The sequence below is a fragment of the Pristiophorus japonicus genome, chromosome 11 (assembly GCF_044704955.1).
Source record: "Pristiophorus japonicus isolate sPriJap1 chromosome 11, sPriJap1.hap1, whole genome shotgun sequence".
NCBI lineage: Eukaryota > Metazoa > Chordata > Chondrichthyes > Pristiophoridae > Pristiophorus > Pristiophorus japonicus.
Window position 1 is genome coordinate 157,411,119 of NC_091987.1, and position 18,585 is coordinate 157,429,703.

At 45.1% G+C, this 18,585-nt stretch overlaps 2 pseudogenes; one reads left to right on the forward strand and one right to left on the reverse strand.

Annotated features, from left to right (window-relative positions):
* Window positions 1-4,833: 4,833 nt before the first annotated feature.
* LOC139276582 (U2 spliceosomal RNA) lies at window positions 4,834-5,072 on the reverse strand (annotated as a pseudogene).
* Window positions 5,073-10,461: 5,389 nt separating this feature from the next.
* Window positions 10,462-10,699, forward strand: LOC139276593 (U2 spliceosomal RNA; annotated as a pseudogene).
* The last annotated feature ends 7,886 nt before the right edge of the window (window positions 10,700-18,585 follow it).

The window sequence follows — 18,585 nt, forward strand, 5'->3', positions numbered from 1 at the left end:
TGCTACTTCAGTACGCCTTTCCTTCTTTCTCGTCATACCCCTTGATCATCCTAGTAGTAAGGAGTACACCTAACTCCTTTTTGAATATATTTAGTGAATTGGCCTCAACAACTTTCTGTGGTAGAGAATTCCAGAGGTTCACCACTCTCTGGGTGAAGAAGTTTCTCCTCATCTCGGTCCTAACTGGCTTACACCTTATCCTTATACTGTGTCCCCTGGTCCGGGACTTCCCCAACATTGGGTATATTCTTCCTGCATCTAACCTGCCTAAACCCGTCAGAATTTCAAACGTTTCTATGAGATCCCCTCTCATTCTTCTGAACTCCAGTGACTACAAGCCAGCGGCTCCAGTCTTTCTTGATATGTCAGTTCCGCAATCCCGGGAATCCATCTGGATAACGTCGCTACAATCCCTCAATAGCAACAATGTCCTTCCTCAAGTTAGGAGAACAAAACTGTAGACAGTACTCCAGGTGTGGCCTCACCAAGGCCCTGTACAACTGTCGTAACACCTCCCTGCCTCTGTACTCAAATCTTCTCGCTTTGAAAGCCAACATGCCATTTGCTTTCTTAACCATCTGCTGTACCTGCATGCCAACCTTTAATGACTGATGTACCATGACACCCAGGTCTCGTTGCACCTCCCCTTTTCCTAATCTGTCACCATTCAGATAATAGTCTGTCTCTCTGTTTTTACCACCAAAGTGGATAACCTCATATTTATTCACATTATACCTCATCTGCCATGCATTTGCCCACTCACCTAACCTATCCAAGTCACTCTGCAGCCTCATAGCATCCTCCTCGCAGCTCACACTGCCACCCAGCTTAGTGTCATCCGCAAATTTGGAGATACTGTATTTAATGCCCTCGTCCGAATCATTAATGTACAAAGTAATAAGTGTCTCCGTGATGCCATTTACATCATATCCATTAACTGCTATCTGTGCAGTTAATTTGTTCACCTTATTCCGAATACTTCTCGCTTTGAGGCACAGAGTCTTCAGGCTTGTGTTTAGAACACACTTTGCCCCTTTAAAGTTTTGGCTGTAATTTGGCCCTTTTTGCTATTTGCCTTGGGTTTCAGTGCCCTCCACTTTTACTTTTCTTCCTCACTTAATCACTCCCCCCAACGCCCTGTTTTACTGACAGTGTCTCTACCTATGTTAAATCAGCTCCCTCACACTGTCACTCTGTAACACCTCTCCCACAGCGCCTGGTGTTACGGACTGTATCTCTACTGATGTTAATCGAGCTACCTCAGTGTCACTCTGTAAACCCTCACCTCAGCGTCCTGTGCTACTGAATGTATGTTTACTGATGTCAATCCGGCTCCCTCAAACTGTCACTTAATAACCCGCACCACGGAAGGCCCTGTTTTTCTGATTGTACCTCTACTGATATTATTGCAATTCTCTCAGTATGCCATTCACTAAACCCTCTCCCCCAGTGCCGTTTGCAAATGACTGTATGTCTACTGATATCAATTCAGCTCCCTCATACTGGCACACAGTAACTCCTCTCACGCAGCGCCTGTATTTTTGACTGTATCTATACTGATGTTAATCCAGCTCCCTCACACTGTCACTCAGTAGCCGCTCTTACCCAGCACCCAGTGATTTTGATTGTATCTCTATTGATGTTAATACATCACATTCACATTGTCACTCAGTAATCCCTAGCCCCCATCGTCCTGTGTTACTGACTGTATATCTACTGATGTTAATGCTCCTCGCTCACATTTTACTTACTAACCCCTCAGCTCCTGCGCACTGTGTTATTGACTGTATCTCTACTGATGTTAACCCAGCTCCCTCACACCGTCATTTGGTAACCCCGCTCCCGCAGTGCCGTTTGCATCTGACTGTATCTGTACTGATTGTACTTACCTGTCTGGCGTAAAATTAAAAAGTGGAACGTGGCTCAATCGTGGCTAAGAAGGGAAATTAGGGATAGTGTTAAATCCAAGGAAGAGGGATATAAATTCACCAGAAAAAGCATCAAACCGGAGGACTGGGAGAAATTTCGCATTTGGCAGAGGAGGACAAAGGTCTTAATTAGGAGGGGGAAAGAGAGAATGCAGGAAACGGAGAACTGATCGCAAAATCTTCGATATATACTTGAAGAGAAAATAATTAGTGAAGACAAACGTAGGTCTCTGGCAGTCAGAATCAGTGGAATTTGTAATGGGGAACAATGCAATGGCAAAGCAAATGAACAAATACTTTGGATCTGTCTTCACTAAGGAAGGCACAATTAACCTGCTGGAAATACTGGGGGACCGTGGTTCTAGCTAGAAGAAGGAACTGAAGAAAATCCTTCTCAATCAGGAAATTGTCTAAAGGAAACTGATGGGATTGAAGACCGATATTCTGCTTGGTCTGATAGTCTGCATCCCAGAGTACTTAAGGAAGTGGCCCTACAAATAGTGGATGCATTTGTGTTCATTTTCCTTCATTTCATGGACCAATTCCTATGGATTGGAGGGTAGCTAATGTAAGCCCACTTTAAAAAAATTGAGGAAGAGAGAAAGCAGTGAGTTATCCACCGGTTATCGGTCGTGAGTAACATGTTGGAATCAATTATTTAAAAAGTAATAGCAGCACATTTGGCAAGCAGTGACGGTATTGATCCAAGTCAGCATGGATTTATGAAAGGAGAATCAGGCATGAAAAATCTTCCACAATTTTTTGAGGATGTAACTAGTGGAATGTATAAGGGCGAAACACAGGATGTGGTGTTTTTGCACTTTCAAAAGGCTTTTGACAAGGTCGCACACCAGAGATGAGTGCGCAAAATTAAAGCACATGGTATTGGGGGTAATGTATTGACGTGGATAGAGAACTGGTTGGTAGACAGGAAGCAAAGAGCAGGAATAAACTAGTCTTCTTCAGAATGGCAGGCAGTGACTCGTGGTGTACCTCAAGGTCCAGTGGTGCGACCCCAGTTACTTTCAATGTACAGTAATGATTTAGACGAAGGTATTGAACGTAATTTCTCCAAGTTTGCAGATGACACTAAGCTGGGTGGCAGTGTGAGCTATGAGGAGGATGCTAAGAGGCTCCAGTTTGACTTGAACAGGTTGGGTAAGTGGGCAAATTATGGCAGATGTTGGATTATGTAGATAAATGTTGGGGTGTCCACTTTGGTGGCAAAAACAGAAAGGCGGAATATTATCTGAATGATGACAGATTAGGAAAAGGGGAGGTGCAACGAGACCTGGGTGTCATGGTACATCAGTCATTGAAGGTTGGCATGCACGTACAGCAGGCAGTGAAGAAGGCAAATGGCATTTTGGCCTTCATAACGAGAGGATTTGAGAATAGGAGCAGGGAGGTCTCAATTCAGTTATACGTGGCCTTGGTGAGGCCACACCTTGAATATTGTGTACAGTTTTGGTCTCCTAATCTGAGGAAAGACTTCCTTGCTATTGAGAAAAAGCAGCGACGGTTCACCAGACTGATTCCCTGGATTGCACGACTGAAACATGAAGAAAGAGCGGATCGACTCGGCTTATGTTCACTGCAATTTAGAAGAGTGAGAAGGGATCTGATAGAAATAACTAAAATTCTGAAGGGATTCGATAGTTTAGATGCAGGAATAATGTTCCCGATTTTGGGGAAGTCCAGAGCCAGGGCTCACAGCCTAAGGATAAGGGGAGAGCCATTTAGGACTGAGAGGAGGAGAAACGTCTTTACTCAGAGAATTTTGAACCTGTGGAATTTTCTACCACAGGAAGTTGCTTAGGCCAGTTCGTTAGATATATGCAAAAGGGAGTTCGATGTGGCCACTATGGCTGAAGGGATCAAGATGTATGCAGTGAGAGCAGGAATGGGGTACTGGAGTTGCATGATCACATATGATCATATTGAATGTTGGTGCAGGGTCGAAGGACGAATGGCCTAATCCTGCACCTATTTTCTATGTATCCCCTATCGCGCAGCGTCCTGTGTTACTGACTTTATCTATACAGATGTTAATCCAGATCCGTCAGACTGTCACGTAGTGAACCTCTCGCCCAGCGCCCTGTTTTACTGACTGTTTCACTTCAGATGTTAATCCAGCTCACTCAAACTGTCACTCAGTAACTCCTCACCGGCAATGCTGTGGCATACTGATGTTAATCGAACTACCTCCCACTGTCATTCAGCAACCCAACTCCATCAGCGCCCTCTCTTACTGACGATCTTCACTGATGTTAATCCAGCTCACTCGCACTGTCACTCAATAACCACTCCTCCCAATGCCCTTTGTTACTGACTGTACCTCTACGGATGTTAATCCAACTACCTCACACTGCCACTCAGTAACTCCTCTCCACCAGCGCTCTGTGGTAGTGACCCTATATTTATTGATGTTTTTTTTTTAAATTAATTTTTCGTAGCCAATCTTTCCAATTCTTTGTCAGATCACAAACGCCAGAGGTCACCTTGCACACATCAAGGATCACCCTGTGCTAATGCTCTTAGCCAAAAGGCCTAGAGCCCAAGCACCGTTCCTGGAAGTACTGCAATACCAGGTTCATGCCATGGAGGTGGATGGGTCAGGTCCCCCACACACCTCCATGGAGGTGGATGGGTCAATCCACTCCACCCACCTCCTATTTCCAAAAAGCATAGGAGAACCACCTTCCTGATCCAGGGAGAACCACGTTGGGGTCATGGTTACTCCCCTGTCAGGTCAGTTACGCATGATCTTAGCCAAAAGGCCAATGTTTTTTTTTGAAATTCGTAGCCAATCATTCCAATTCTTTGTCAAATCACAAACGCCAGAGGTCACCTTGGGCCCATTCAAGGATCACTCTGCGCCAATGCTCTTAGCCAAAAAGCCTAGAGCCACTGCACCGTTCCTGGAAGTACTGCAATACCAGGTTCGTGCCATGGAGGTGGATGGGTCAGGTCCCCCACACACCTCCGTGGAGGTGGATGGGTCAAACCACCCCACCCACCTCCTATTTCCAAAAAAGCAAGCATATACCTTCCTGATCCAGGGAGAACCACCTTGGGGTTATGGTGGTTACTCCCCTGTCAGGTCAGTTACGCATGATCTTAGCCAAAAGGCCGAGAAAGGCCGATGTTACTCCAATTCCCTCATACTGTCACTCACTAACCCTTCTCCCCCAGCGCCCTTTGTAAATGACTGTATGTCTAATGATGTCAGTCCAGCTCCCTCACACTGGCACACAGTAACCCCTCTCTAGCAGCGCCCTGTGTTACATGCTCTATCTCTATTGATGTTAATCCAGTTGCCTCACACGGTTACTCAGCAAACACTGTCCCCGCCCCCACCCCCAGCAAAATGTTTTGCTGACTTTATCTCGACTGATGTTAAGTAAACTCCCTAACACTATCACTCAGTAAACCCTCTCTCCCAGCGCCCAGTGTTTTCGATTGTATCACGAGTGATGTTAATCTTGCACCCTCACACTGTCAATCATTAACCCCTCTCAACCAACGTTCTTTGTTAATGACTAACTTACTGATGTTTATCCACCTTATTCACACTGTCACTCAGTAACCCCTCTCCCCAAGCGTCCTGTGTTACTGACTGTATCTGCTCTGATTTTAACCCAGCTCCCTCACACTGTCATTCAAGAGTACTTCTCACCTAGCGCCCTGTTTTACTGACTGTAGCTCGAATAATATTGATCCAACTCCCTCACACTTTCACTCAGTAAACCGTCTCTCCAGCGCCTGCAGGGTGTTTGTTTTACACTTTACCCTGATTATTTGACCTCAGGTGAACAATACAACACGAGACACAAAATTTAGTCTTGAACCAGCGTCAGCTTTATTAAGCTACAAAAACTGACGAAAGCTACAGACCTAGAATTCTGAGAGAAACTGACAAGACTTACAATCATCACCCCTGGCGTTAGCTATTGTAGGTTCTTAGTCGTTGAATCCATGACCAGTTGGTTCTTCTTCTCTCCGTTCACTGAAGTGCTATTCCTATTCCTCTCCTTTTGTCTCTCTGTCTTTCTGTGTTTGTATCTTACTGCAACTGGTACATTTATATCCATACTATGAATACGTTTCACGCTGGGCAACCGGCCGATTAATGCGTTTGTATCAAAGTGGTGAATTGTTTAACTGGCTGTGGTGATATAAACATAGAAACAAAGAAAATAGGTGTAGGAACAGGCTCTTTGGCACTTGGAGCCCGCACCGCCATTCATTATGATCATGGCTGTTCATTCAACCGAAGAATCCTACCCCAGCCTTCTTTGCTTGCTCCCTGATCATTTTAGCCTTATGGGCCACAGAATATGTCCAACTTACTGGACTCAACAACTTTCTGTGGCAGACAATGCCACAGGTTCAAATCTCTCTGGGTGAAATTGTTTTTACTCATATCGGTCCTATATGGCTTACCCCTTATCCTTAGATTGTATCCCCTGGTTCTGGACTTCCCGAACATCGGGAACCTTCGTCCTGCATCTACCCTGTCTAGTCCCGTCAAAATTTTACACGTTTCTATGTGATTCCCCCCTCATTCTTCTAAATTCCAGAGCGTACAACCCTCGTCGTTCCAGTCGTTCCTCATATGTCAGTCCTGCCATCTCAGATATCAGTCTGGTGAGCCTTTGCTGTACTCCCTCAGTAGCAAGCACGTCTTTCGTCAGATTAGGAGACCAAAAGTGCACACACTACTCAAGGTCTGATTCACCATGACCCTGTGCAACTGCAGCAAGACTTCCCTGCTCCTGTACTCAAATCCCCTAGTTATGAAGGCCAGCAAGCCATTTGCTTTCTTTACTGCCTGCTGCACCTGCATGCCTACATTCACTGACTTATGTCATGGATTAAAGTCCATTTGCCACTGTTCTGGCCAACTTACCAGTTGATTGATATGTTCCTGCAATCTCCAGCTTTCTTCTTATTATCAACCACACTGCCTATTATACTAAAACCCGAAAACTTCTTAATCATAACCCCTATATTCAAGTTTAGATAATTGATAAATACCATAAAAGGCAATGGACCTTGCACGGAAAACTGCGGAACCCCACTGGAAACATCTTTCTAGTCACGAAAATACCCATTCAATTATTACCCTTTGCTTCCTGCATCTGAGCCAAATTTGTATCCAATTTGCCACTTCGCCCTGGATCCCATGGGCTTTTAGGCTTTTATTTTCATGACCATTCTGCTATGTGGGACCTTAGCGGAAGCATTAATAAAATCATATGCACTACATCATAGGCACTACTTCATCGACACACCTGGTGACCTCCTCCAAAAATGCATTCATGTTAGTCAAAAGCAACCTTTCCTTAACAAACCGTGCTGACTGTCCTGATTAACCTGTGTCTTTCGAAACGTAGAACATGTATAATCGTTAAATGTTATCCTGTTTTCACGTGAAAACATCATTAATTAACTGATGATCTTTATTTGCACAACTAAAGAAATGTTAACTGAAGGACAGTCCTTAATTGAATCATTTTCTGTGCTCTGTAAATTACCTCTTAAAACATAAACCATTTTAGACACTGTGCTTTAGTGATCTGCTTCATCACGTTCATTGCTGGTAACATGCATATGGGACTAGGGAAACAGTGAGATAGATTGTAGAGCAAGGGACTGGTTATTGTGAAACAGCAAAGAAAATATACACTCTGGAAGAATAACATCAAAAAGAAATGTGACTCCAACAGCCAGAAAGACGATTAAATGCTGAGTCCCTTTCTGCAAAAAATTCCTTTCCCAAATATTTCTCTGACCGAAACTTCACAAAACAAAAATGATGCTTTTAAAGTCACTAAACCCGAATGTTCGCGCACCCGAATCTTCTGAATCAGATGCCTCTAGTTGTGCCGACTCAAGCCACGTCGCTTTGCAATATTCTGCTTCCATCCACACTGTTAAATGTGCCACTAACTGATAGAATCACAGTATAATGGAATGGTTACAGCATGGAGGAAGACCATTTGTCCGGTCGAGCCCATGCCAACCATCAACGAGCCCCACACCTCTGTTGTTTACCCGCGGACGTGGATTTTATTTCCTTCAGATACATATCCAACTCCCTTTTGAATGATAAGATTGACCACTTTTTAAGAAAGGAGGGAGAGAGAAAACAGGTAATTATAGACCGGTTAGCCTGACATCAGTTGAAAATGTTAGAATCAATTATTAAAGATGAAATAACAGCACATTTGAAAAGCAGTGACGGGATCGGATCAAGTCAGCATGGATTTATGAAAGGGAAATCCTGCTTGACAAATCTTCTCGAATTTTTTGAGGATGTAACTGGTAGAGTGGACAAGGGAGAACCAGTGGATGTGGTGTATTTGGACTTTCAAAATGCATTTGTCAGGGTCCCACACAAGAGATTGATGTGCCAAATTAAAGCACATTTTATTGGGGGTAATGTAATTCCGTGGATAGAGAACTGGTTTTCAGGCAGGAAGCAGAGATTCGGGATAAACGGGTCCTTTTCAGAATAGCAGGCAGTGACCAGTGCGGTACCGCAGGACTTAATTTTGGACCCCAACTATGTACAATATATATTAATGATCTGGATGAGGGAATTGAGTGTAATATCTCAAGTTTGCAGATGACACTAAGCTGGATGGTAGTGTGAGCTGTGTGGAGGATACTAAAAGGCTGCAGTATGAATTGGACACCTTCAGTGAATGGGGAAACGCATGGCAGATGCAGTATAACATGGAAAATGTGAGGTTATCCACTTTGATGGCAAAAACACGAAAGCAGAATGTAATACGAATGGCGGTAGATTAGGAAAAGGGGAGGTGCACCGAGACCTGGGTGTCATGGTACATCAGTCAGTGCAAGTTGGCATGCAGGTTAAGCAGGTGGTTAAGAAGGCAAATGATATGTTGGCCTTCATATTTAGTGGATTTGAGTACAGGAGCAGTGAGGCCTTACTGCAGTTGTACAGGGCCTTAGTGAGGCCTCACCTGGAATATTTGTTCAGTTTTGTCTACTAATCTGAGAAATGACGTTCTTGCTAGTGAGGGAGTGCAGTGAAGGTTCAGAAGACTGGTTCTCGGGATGACAGAACTGACATACGAGGAGAAACTGGATTGACTGGGCTTGTATTCGCTGGAGTTCAGAAGGATGAGAGAGGATCTCATAGAAACATATAAAATTCTGACGGGGCTGAACAGTTTAGGTGCAGGAAGAATGTTCCCGATGTTGGTGACGTCCTGAACCAGGGGACATCGCCTATGGATAAGGATTAGGACTGAGATTATGGAGAAACTTCGACACTAAGAGAGTTGTTAACCTTTGGAATTCCCGACCGCAGAAAGTTATCAAAGCCAATTCATTGGATATATTCAAGAGGGAGTTAGATATGGCCCTTACGCCTAAAGAGATCAAGGGGTATGGAGAGAAAGCAGGAAAGGGTATTGAAGTGAATGATGGCCTACTCCTGCACCTATTTTCTATGGTTCTATGTTTACTTTTTTCTATTCAGATGTTTGATAGCATTTATTTATGAGCTGACAGAAATCAATAAGCTGCTGTCTGTCGCTCTTTGAGTAAAGAGAGAGACAGCTGTAATATCACTACGGCCATGCCAGTCTGAAAAAAATTACTCTCGGAGGCGAGGCAGGCTAAAGCCTGGTAAGTATTTGCAAGTGAGACCGACTGTGAATACCAGGTGCTGTAGACTTTTGCTGCCACCACAGGCTGCTCACAACATTCACACTGGCTTCAACCAATCAACAAATAGTTAGCTTCTCTACCCTTCATTCAATTTCTCTCTCACCCTCTATTTATTTTTCGAAATCTTTGCTGCCCATTCTCCTGCTGCCATAGAAAGTCAAGGGGGTCCACACAAACCAAACAAAAAACACAACAATAAAGTAACCGAGCAAATCAACATATGCAAACCAATAAGTCCTTGTCATTGAACGCTTCCACTATCAAACTGAGATATTGTGCTGTAATTACCACATCGTAGCTTATTTCTGCAACAAAGTAGGGAGAGGTCTGATTAGTACTTGGATAGGTGTCTTAACACCAGGTGGACTAGGCTTTTCCAATTAATGGAACTTCCATTTGAAGTTCAATCGTACAATTTCAACAACTCTCTCTCTGTCGCTCTCGCTCTCCTGCTCCCTCAACTGTCCATCTCGCTCTCCTTCTTTCTCTTTTTCTCGATCTCGCTCTCTTGCTCTCTCTCTTTCTCTCTCTCTCTCTCTCTCTAGCTCTGCAATGGAGGCTCGGGATTATGCATTCTCTGTGTTAGCGAGAGATGGCGCGAAGATAGACAGAAAACAAGGCAGGTAAAAGGAAACGTAACAAATACAAATGCTTCCGAGCTTTTCAATTGCATTCAATTATGAGTTGACAGAAAGCAATAAGCTGCTGTCTGTCGCTCTATGTGTAAAGAGAGAGCCAGCTGTTCGATACCTGCGGCCATACCAGTCTGAAAAAGTCTGATTTCCGATGCGAAGCAGATTAAGACCTGGTCATTACCTGGGAGATGGCCGCTCGGCCTTTTGGCTAAGATCATGCGTAACTGACCTGACGGGGAGTAGCCACCATGACCTCCGGGTGGTTCTCCCTGGATCAGGAAGGTATATGCTTGCTTTTTTGGAAACAGGAGGTGGGTGGGGTGGCTTGACCCATCCACCTCCACGGAGGTGTGTGGGGGACCTGACCCATCCACCTCCATGGCACAAACCTGGTATTGCAGTACTTCCAGGAATGGTGCAGTGGCTCTAGGCCTTTTGGCTAAGAGCATTGGCGTGTGCAAGGTGACCTCTGGCGTTTGTGATTTGACAAAGAATTGGAACGATTGGCTACGAATTTCAAAAAAAAAAAAAAAATTACCTGGGAGATGGAATGGGAATATCAGGTACTGTTGACACTTGCTGCCATCACAGGCTGTTTGCAACATTCCCACTGCCATCAAACAATCAACAAGCCCTTTGCTTCTCCCTCCTGCATTCAATTTCTCCATCACCCTCTCCTCTTATTTTTCCAAATCTTTGCTACTCATTCTCCTGCTGACAAAGTCAAGGGGGCCAAACACAACTAAACACAAAATACAGCAACAAAATAACCGAGCAAAACAACACACCCATACCAGTAAGCCCTTGTCATCCAAATCATCCTAGATCAAAGTCAGACATTGCGCTATAACTACCACATAGGAACTCATTTGTGCACCAAAGTAGGGACAGGTCTAATTAGTACTTGGATAGGATTCTTAATATCAGGCGTACTAGGGTTTTCCTGTTAGTCGAGGTTGTTGCTGCCTTCATTCAGCACTACATTTGCTGTTGTTATCCGCTTTTTTTCTCTCTCTCTCTCTCTCTCTCTCTCTAATAGCCACAGGCCTGATTTGCACTTAGCAATGGAGGCGCGGGCTTGAAAATTGTGTGTGTGTTAGTGAGAGATGGCGCGAAGAGAGATAGAAAACAAGGTGGGAAGGAAGGTAAAAGGACATGTAAGAAGTACAAATGCTTCCGAGCTGTTAAATAGCATTCATATCGGAGCTGACACAAAGCAATAAGCAGCTGTCTGTCGCTCTTTTAGTAACGAGATAGCCAGAAGTTATATCGCTACGGCCGTACCAGTCTGAAACTGTCTGATCTCGGATCTGAAGCACAGTAAGGCCTGATTAGTACTTGGAAGGGAGACCGACTGCAAATACCAGATGCTATCGACGTTTGCTGTCACCACAGGCTGCTCGCAACATTCACACTGCCGTCAAACAAACAACAAGCTGCTCGCTTTTCCCTGCTGCATTCATTTTCTCTCCCACCCTCTCCCTTTAGTTTTCCAAATCTTTGCTGTTCATTCTCCTGCTGCCATCGAACGTCAAGAGGGTGCACACACAACTAAACAATAAACACAGCAACAAAATAACCGAGCTAAACAGTACACTCAAACCTGTAAGTCCTTGGCATCCTAGATCAAATCGGCCGCTTCTGTTACTGGCCGAAATGACCCAGTACCAGCCGCTGCTGTCCCTGGCCGAAGGGTCCCCGTACCGGCCGCTGCTGTCCCTGGCCAAAGGCCCTCCGCCTAATCAGATCCATCATCAACATTAACATTGCCCCAAAGCAGAGGGGACAGGAGAAGCAGTGCCACAAAAATTTATTGCCGGGGCACTTAGAGACCAAGCGAAGAGAGACATATACAGCCAGCGCTTCACAGCAAATCTGGCATGCCTTGATGACACTGAGATTCTGAATCCCCATTGCACTTGGTCTGCCCCCCAGCCCTCTGTAACCAGTGCCTGTGAAGAGACATTTCGTCACTCAACCAGAAAACACCAGGACTGGTTTGATGAAAATGATCAGGAGATGAAGAACTAATAAATTGCAAGCGCAAAACATTTCTGAGCATCAAGCAACAGCCCAACTCGAGAGCTGCAAAACAACATTATAGATGGCTCAAGGCTCAGGTCCAACAAAAAATCTGGGACCTAATGAACAGGTGATGGATGGAGAAAGCACAGGAGAGACATCAACTGGTCGACAGCCAAGTTATGCGAGGATTCTTCGCTGCAGTCATGGCAACCTACGGTCCAAACTCCCAAGGTCCCAACCCACTCCTGGCCAAGAACGAGGAAACACTCATCAAGGATACCGAGGCTGTTAGGGCCCGATGGAAGGGATACTTTGAAGATCTCCTCAATTGAGACTCTGCCTTTGACTCGAGTGTTCTCGATTCCATCCCGCAGCATGCAACCTACCATCAACTCAGTGAAACTCCACCCTTGCACGAGGTAGGCAAAACCATAAAACAGCTTAAGAATGAAAAGGCTAGGAGTGCAGATGGAATCCATGCTGAGCGCTAAAATATGGTGGAGAGGCGCTGTTGGCGCAGATACATGACCTCATCTCTCTCATCTGGAGGGAGGAGAGCATGCCGGGAGATCTGAGAGATGCAGTGACTGTGACCATTTTAAAAAAGGAAGACAAGTCCGACTGTGGCAACTACAGCGGAATCTCCCTGCTTTCATCCACTGGGAAAGGTGTCGCTCGAGTTCTCCTCAATTGTCCTCTCAATGTGGCCGAGGAGCTCCTCCCGGAATCACAATGCGGATTTCATCCCCTAGACTTGTTCTTTGCAATGCGCAAGTTGCAGGAAAAATGCAGAGAGCAGCGTCAGCCGTTATACATGGCCTTTTCCGATCTTACAAAGGCCTTTGTCACTGTCAAGCGTGAGCGTCTATGGAGCGTCCTCCTCCGTTTCAGATGCCCCCAAAAGTTTGTCAAGATCCTTCGCTTGCTTCACGATGACATGCAGGCCGTGATCCTTACCAATGGATCCATTAAAGACCCAATTGTCGTCTGCACCGGAGTCAAACAGGGCTGCGTTATCGCTCCAACACTCTTCTCAATATTCCTAGCCGCCATGCTCCACCTCACAATCAACAAGCTCCCCGCCAGAGTAGAACCAGTGGGAAGCTGGTTAACCTATGCCGCCTCCAGGCCAGGTCCAAGATCAGTCCAACCTCTGTCATTGAGCTGCAGTATGCGGACGATGCCTGCATCTGTGCACATTCAGAGGCTAACTCCATGATATAGTCAATATATTCACAAAGGCATATTGAAGCATGGGGCTTACGCTTAACATCCGTAAGGCAAAGGTCCTTCACCAGCCTGTCCCCGCCACACAGCGCTGCCCTCCAATCATCAAGTTTCATGCGGCGGCCCTGGACAACGTGTACCATTACCCATATCTCGGGAGCCGCTTATCAACAAAGGCAGACATTGATGTGGAGATTCAGCATCGCCTCCACGGCACCAGCGCAGCCATCGGTCGCCTGTGGAAAAGTGTGTTTGAAGACCAGGCACTCAAATCTACCGTCAAACTCATTGTCTAGAGGGCTGTAGTAATACCCACCCTCCTGTATGGGTTAGCGGCATGGACGATATACAGAAGGCACCTCAAGCCACTGGAGATATTTCACCAACGATGTCTCCGCAAGATCCTTCAAATCTCCTTGGAGAACAGGCGCACCAACATCAGTGTCGTCGACCAGGCTAACATCCGCAGTATTGAAGCACTGACCACATTCGATCAGCGTCGCTGGCCAGGCCACATAGTACGCATGCCAGATATAAGATTCCCTAAGCAAATGCTTAATGCGGAGCTCCTTCATGGTAAATGAGCCAAAGTAGGACAGCGGAATCGTTATAAGGCACCCTCAAAGCCTCACTGGTAAAGTGTGACATCATCACTGACACCTGGGAGAACCTGGCTGCAGACCGCCTGAGGTGAAGAAAGTCCCTCCGGGAGGGCTTTGAGCATTTTGAGGTTCGATGCGAGCAGCATGAAGAGGCAAGGCGCAGGCAGCGGAAGGAGCGCGTGGCAAACCAGCCCTACCGACGCCTTGCCCCGACGAATGTCTGTCCCACCTGTAACAGGGTCTGTGACTCTCGTATCCGACTCTTCAGCCATCAAAGAACTCACTTTAGGAGTGGAGGCAAGTCCTCCTCGATTTCGAGGGACTGCTATGATGATATCAAAAGCCTTATGAAAGTCCAAATACACCATATCCACTGGTTCACCCTTGTCCACTTTACTCGTTCCATCCTACAAATTTCAAAGAGATTTGTCAAGCATGATTTCCCTTTCATAAATCCATACTGACTTGGAAACTCATGTCACTGCTTTCCAAATGCGTTGCTATTACGTCTTTAATGACGATTCCAACGTTTTTCCCACTACTGATGTCAGGCTAACCGGTCGAAAACTCCCTGTTTTCTCTGACCCTCCTTTTTAAAAAAGTGGGGTTACATTAGCTACCTTCCAATCCATAGGAACATAAGAACATAACAACATAAGAATTCGGAACAGGAGTAGGCCATCTAGCCCCTCGAGCCCGCTCCGCCATTCAAAAAGATCATGGCTGATCTGGCCGTGGACTCAGCTCCACTTACCTGCCCGCTCCCCATAACCCTTAATTCCCTTATTGGTTAAAAATCTATCTATCTGTGATTTTAACATAAGAACATAAGAATTAGGAACAGGAGTAGGCCATCTAGCCCCTCAAGCCTGCTCTGCCATTCAAAAAGATCATGGCTGATCTGGCCGTGGACTCAGCTCCACTTACCTGCCCGCTCCCCATAACCCTTAATTCCCTTATTGGTTAAAAATCTATCTATCTGTGATTTTAACATAAGAACATAAGAATTAGGAACAGGAGTAGGCCATCTAGCCCCTCAAGCCTGCTCTGCCATTCAAAAAGATTGTGGCTGATCTGGCCGTGGACTCAGCTCCACTTACCCGCCCGCTCCCCATCACCCTTAATTCCCTTATTGGTAAAATGCATTTTAATACATTCAATGAGCTAGCTTCAACTGCTTCCTTGGGCAGAGAATTCCACAGATTCACAACCCTCTGGGAGAAGAAATTCCTTCTCAACTCAGTTTTAAATTGGCTCCCTGGTATTTTGAGGCTGTGCCCTCTCGTTCTCGTCTCCCCGACCAGTGGAAACAACCTTTCTGTCTCGATCTTGTCTATCCCTTTCATTATTTTAAATGTTTCTGTAAGATCAACCCTCATCCTTCTGAACTCCATCGATTAAAGACCCAGTCTACTCAATCTATAAACATAAGGTAACCCCCTCATCTCCGGAATCAGCCGAGTGAATCGTCTCTGTACCCCCTCCAAGGCTAGTATATCCTTCCTTAAGTAAGGTGACCAAAACTGCACGCAGAACTCCAGGTGCGGCCTCACCAATACCCTGTACAGTTGCAGCAGGACCTCTCTGCTTTTTACTCCATCCCTCTCGCAATGAAGGTCAACATTCCATTCGCCTTCCTCATTACCTGCTGCACCTGCAAACTAAATTTTTGGGATTCATGTACAAAGACCCCAAGGTCCCTCTACACCGCAGCATGTTGTAATTTCTCCCCATTCAAATAATATTCCATTTTACTGCTTTTTTTTCCAAGGTGGATGACCTCACATTTTACGACATTGTATTCCATCTGCCAAACCTTAGCCCATTCGCTTAACCTATCTAAATCTCTTTGTAGCCTCTCTGTGTCCTCTACACAACCCGCTTTCCCACTAATCTTTATGTCATCTGCAAATTTTGTTACACTACACTCTGTCCCCTCTTCCAGATCATCTATGTGTATTGTAAACAGTTGTGTTCCCAGCACCGATCCCTGTGGCACACAACTAAACACCGATTTCCAACCCGAAAAGGACCCATTTGTCCCGACTCTCTGCTTTCTGTTATCCGGCCAATTCTCGATCCATGCTAATATATTTCCTCTGACTCCGCGTACCTTTATCTCCTGCAGTAAACTTTTGTGTGGCACCTTATCGAATGCCTTTTGGAAATCTAAATACATCACATCCATCGATACACCTCTATCCACCATGCTTGTTATATCATCAAAGAATTCAAGTAAATTAGTTCAACATGATTTCCCCTTCATGAATCCATGTTGCGTCTGCTTGATTGCACTATTCCTATCTAGATGTCCCGCTATTTCTTCCTTAATGATAGCTTCAAGCATTTTCCCCACTACAGATGGTAAACTCAGCAGCTAATAGTTACCTGCCTTTTGTCTGCCCCTTTTTAAAACAGAGGCGTTACATTCGCTGCTTTCTTTCCGCTGGTACCTCCCCAGAGTCCAGAGAATTTTGGTAGATTATAACGAATGCATCTGCTATAACTTCCGCCATTGCTTTTAGTACCCTGGGATGCATTTCTTCAGGACCAGGGGGCTTGTCTTCCTTGAGTCCCATTAGTCTGTCCAGCACCACCTCCCTAGTGATAGTGATTGTCTCAAGGTACTCCTTTCCCACATTCCCGTGACCAGCAATATTTGGCATGGTTTTTGTGTCTTCAACTGTGAAGACAGAAGCAAAATAATTTTTTAAGATCTCAGCCATTTCCACATTTCCTATTATTAAATCCCCCTTCTCATCTTCCAAGGGATCAACATTTACTTTAGGTACTCTCTTACATTTTATATAACGGTAAAAGCTTTTACTATCTGTTTTTATGTTTTGTGCAAGTTTACTTTCGTAATCTATCTTTCCTTTCTTTATTGCTGATCCAGAGTCCATGGAATGTTGGAAAATGACCAACAATGCATCCACGATTTCTCGTGCCACTTCCCGAAATACTCTGGGATGCAGACTATCAGGCCCTGGGGATTTATTGCCCTTCAATCCCATCAATTTCCCGAACACAATTTCCTGACTAATAAGGATTACGTTCAGTTCCTCCTTCTCGCTGGACCCTCGGTCCCCTAGTATTTTTGCAAGGTTAATTGTGACTTCCTCAGTGAAGACAGTATCAACGTATTTTTTCAATAGGCTGCAATTTCTTTGTTCCCCATTATAAATTTGCCTGATTCTGACTGCAAGGGACCTACATTTGTCTTCACTAATTGTTTTCTCTTCACGTACCAATAGAAACTTTTGCAGTCAGTTTTTATGTTCACGGCAAGCTTACACTTGTACTCTATTTTCACCCTTCTAATTAAACCCTTTGTCTTCCTCTGCTAAATTCTAATTTCTCCCACTCCTCAGGTTTGTATTTTGCGTCTTCTTTACATTCAACACTATCCCTAATTTCCCTTGGTAGCCACAGTTGAGCCACCTTCCCCGTTTTATTTTTACGCCACACAGGGATGTACAATTGTTGAAGTTCATCCATGTGCTCTTTAAATGTCTATCATTGCCTATCCACAGTCAACCCTTTCATATAATTTGTCAGTTTCTCCTAGCCAATTCACGTCTCATGCCATTGAAGTTACCTTTCTTTAAGTTGAGGACCTTAGTCTCTGATTGAACTGCGTCACTCTCCATTTTAATCAAGAATTTAAACATATTATGGTCATTCTTACCCAAGGTGCCTCGCACAACAATTAATCCTCTCTCATTACACAAGACCAGTCTCGGAGTGCCTGCTCTCTAGTTAGTTCCTTGACATATTGGTATAGAAAAAACATTCCTTTTACATTCCAGGAAATCCTCCCTCACCGTTAGTTTACCAGTTTGATTGGCCCAATCTATATGTAGATTAAAGTGACCCATGATAACTGCTGTATCTTTATTGCATGCATCCCTAATTTCCATATTGATGCCAAATCAATCTCACTACCACTGTGCTGTAACTGTATATAATTCCTGTACCTACAGTGCACTGTGTGTGTTTGTCCATGTGGTGCAGTGTACTCTCCAATACACAGCAGGAGGTTTCCACAGTAAAATCCAGTCCCAGAGGGATCAAAGTCCAGTCCGATCGGGATTACAGTTCTGTCCCACAGGGATCACAGTCCAGTCCCACAGGTTTCACTTCCCTGCCCCACAGGAATCACAATGCAGTCCCACAGGGATTGCTGTCCTATCCCTCAGGGGACACAGTCCAGTCCACAGGTATCACAGTTTAGAACCATAGGGATCACCGTCCAGCCCCAGAGGGATCACAGTCCTGTCCCACAAGGGTCACTGTCCAATCCCACTGGGATCACAGTCCATTCCCACAGGGTTCACAGACCTGTCCCACAGAGGTCATAGTTCAATCGCACATGTATCGCAGTCCAGTCCCACAGGGATCACTGCCCTGTCCCACAGGGATCACAGCCAAGTCCCTTACGGTCACAGTACAGTCCCA